Source organism: Aedes albopictus, chromosome 2, assembly GCF_035046485.1.
Source record: "Aedes albopictus strain Foshan chromosome 2, AalbF5, whole genome shotgun sequence".
Classification (NCBI taxonomy): domain Eukaryota; kingdom Metazoa; phylum Arthropoda; class Insecta; order Diptera; family Culicidae; genus Aedes; species Aedes albopictus.
In genome coordinates this window covers 493,563,914-493,567,219 of record NC_085137.1, presented here as the reverse complement: position 1 = coordinate 493,567,219, position 3,306 = coordinate 493,563,914, and positions in this window count along the sequence as shown.

The following is a 3,306-nucleotide window of genomic DNA, read 5'->3' as shown; positions in this document are numbered from 1 at the left end:
CCCAACGTACACTGACTTACCGGTCTAAACTTGATAGATGGCCAACTGCCCATCCGTGGTGCTCGCATTGTTTTTGTTCGAGTTTGATATTTGCTCACTACCGCCACCGTTTTGATGATTGGCCAAACTCAGTCCCTTCAGAAGTGGAAGAATATGTTTCGTAGACTAAAGTTTGAATCGAAGTGTCACGTCTGTAGGTCAGTAATTGTGTGTTCAGTTTTGTACTTTTAAATTGCACCCTCTATTGCTTATCGATTGACAGATACGTGTTTTCCAACTACCACTTCTCTTTCTAAGGAGAAAAAAACATAAGCAGATGTTATATCAGCTCGATTTAGTAAAATAGTTTGATACTTTGGAATCATACCATGGCCATCTTAACGTCTTAACGTTCAGAATAGAGAGAAAATTTGCCATTGAAGCTATAGCTATTCATCGAGCGCATCACTATACTCTACTATTTATTGGAGCACTGCATGTTGGGCATTGTAGCGTTACAGTAGATTTGTTGAACGGAAACCATGCTGCGATCATAATCTGCCATACGAATGCCGCCTTGTAATCAATAAACGGATGATGTGTCTGCAAGTTGTACTCCTGGAAGACATCGGGAATTTGCCATATATTTAAGAATCTGATCAGTCTTTGATCGGTTCTCATGAAAACTAGCTTGAAGTTTTCCGACGAAGGACTTTTCAATCGGTCTCAGAATTGAGAAAAGTTATTCCGTTGAATTAAGAAGTGTCATTCCACTGTAGTTTACACACTCCAGACGAAACCCTTCCTTTTATGGAGGGCAAGTGAGACCTTCCCATTATCTAGCAGTCAGTTCTTCCTCTGCCCAAGCTCCTGTAGAAAAAAAAAATACTTTTTTCAAGAAATTTCTTCGAAAATTTGCTGCAGAATTAGTTTTAGATTTGTTTAAGACTTTCTTCTCATCTTCTTCCTCCTGGCGTAAAGTCCCCACTGGAATAAAGCCTGCTTTTAAGCTTACCCAGGGGTAACTCTCGCTGAGACCGTCCCACTATTTACACCATGTCTTCAAAAATGTTTAAGGTGGCGATTTTCTGAAAGTGCCCCCCCCCCCCCAAAAGTAAGAAAAATGCATTTGGTTAATCAATTTGATGGACCCCCCGTTAGTTAGAGCCACAACCATTTTTGCGGACCCCTCGATTTTGATCAATTGTTGGCTCATTTAAACCGTTATAACTCAAAAGTTTCTCCAAAAACCACCTCATAACAAAATGTTGTTGAAAAGAGGAAAGATAGGTCTACTATTTACAGTTATAAAAAGTTGGGTCGGCCATATTGATTTTGGCCGCCATCTTGGATTTTTATACCAAAACTGTTTTTTCACCATGTTGGCAACCATCGATTTTTGCGTCAATCGAAAGCAGGGACATTTTTACACAACATATCAAAAATTTAGAGATGTATCTTTTTCCTATCAAAAGTTATCTGCACTTTTGTAAATCATGACACTTTAGCGCACTGGGCCAGGTGCCGGTTGTTTACATAAATGCAGCGTTATTTCACAGTGTTTACGAACAATTATTTGAAATTGATCCCACTAATGGAAAGCTGAAGGTTTAAGCTTTTCAAAACACCAAACAACTTTAAAAAGCAATGTCCGCATCATTGAGAAACAGTCAAAAAAGGGAACGAACCTCCAATTTTCCCTAATTTGGCTGCAGGTGTTGTTGTGTATACAAGCAGGCGCCAACTTTGATGCTGTTGGGTGTCGTTGCCGGTGCGCAAGGAAATGTATGAAGAAAACGTGTCATGATTAAGAAAAGTGCAGATAACTTTTGATAGGAAAAAGATACATCTCTAAATTTTTGATATGTTGTGTAAAAATGTCCCTGCTTTCGATTGACGCAAAGATTTTGAAAATCGGTGGTTGCCAACATGGTAACAAAACAGTTTTGGTATAAAAATCCAAGATGGCGGCTAAAATCAATATGGCCGACCCATGTTTTTATAACCGTAAATAGTAGCTCTATCTTTCCTCTTTTCAACAACACTTTGTTATGAGGTGGTTTTTGGAGAAACTTTTGAGTTATAACGGTTTAAATGAGCCAACAATTGATCAAAATCGAGGGGTCCGCAAAAATGGTTGTGGCTCTAACTAACGGTCCATCAAATTGATTAACAAAATGCATTTTTGTTACTTTTTTGAGGAGGACTTTCAGAGAATCTCACCCTTAAACATTTTTAAAGACATGGTGTAAATAGTGGGACGGTCTCAGCGAGAGTTACCCCCAGGTAACAAGAAGTTCAGATATGAGGGTACTTTATGAGCTAAGCAGCTTGTTTGAGGTGACTCGTTAGTCTTAAAAGCAGTTTCGTTTTATGTTATTTTGGAAATTCTTTGGAGAATTTCTTGGCTTCTCGATTCGATTGTGAGATCAAAAACACCTTATGTTCTCTTACTCCGACGTTTCGATCCGTATCCGATCTGTATCAAGGAATCTGTATTTATTCGAAACATTACAATTATTTTCGTTTTACAAGACACTTTACAAACAATTAACACATTACCGAGCTTTTGGTCGTTTTTTCGTCATGTAGATTTTTCAATCTTTCAACCGTCATTCGATGTTCTAGTTTCCCGTCCGTTTTCATCCGGAAAACCGTAACTTAAATCACTAGTGATCGGGATTTGGACCTCTTTCGCTACTGTATGTCTACGTTTTTGTCGTTATTTTGGAAACTTAATGTTCTCAGAAGCTACTCGGATAGCTTGCTAAGCAGCTTCTGTCTGTAAGAACAGAAACGTATTTTTTTCAGATTCGTCTTAATCTGTTAGTATTGAGAATCACGCCTAAAATTGCCTTCCATTTCTTTACTTACGCACACTAAGGGTATGCGGTATACCGAATGATTTCGCCAAATACACCTCGAAACAAAATTCAGCGGAATTCCACGGAATTCACCTAGTTTCAATTTCTTGATTTTTGCTTAGACTAACCAAGCCATGTGGAAATTACAATGTTTGATTGCTCTGACACTCATACACGCAAAAGAAACATGTGTTTGATGAACAAATTGGGAACTGAATTAAGAAAAGAAATTCACCTGCGCCGGTGAGAATCGAACCCACTGATGGATTGGAAGATTGGAACGACCAGCAGGTGCGCAGAACCGGAGAACAAACGGAGCGAACGGTAAAGGTTTCGGACAACCGCAATAGAAAAACGCGGCCGATCTCTAGCGAAACGTATTTACTTATGATCATGTGTGTATGTATAACAAAAGGGGAAAAACATATGCAAGGTACATGGCAAGGGAGGTATGCTAATTCAA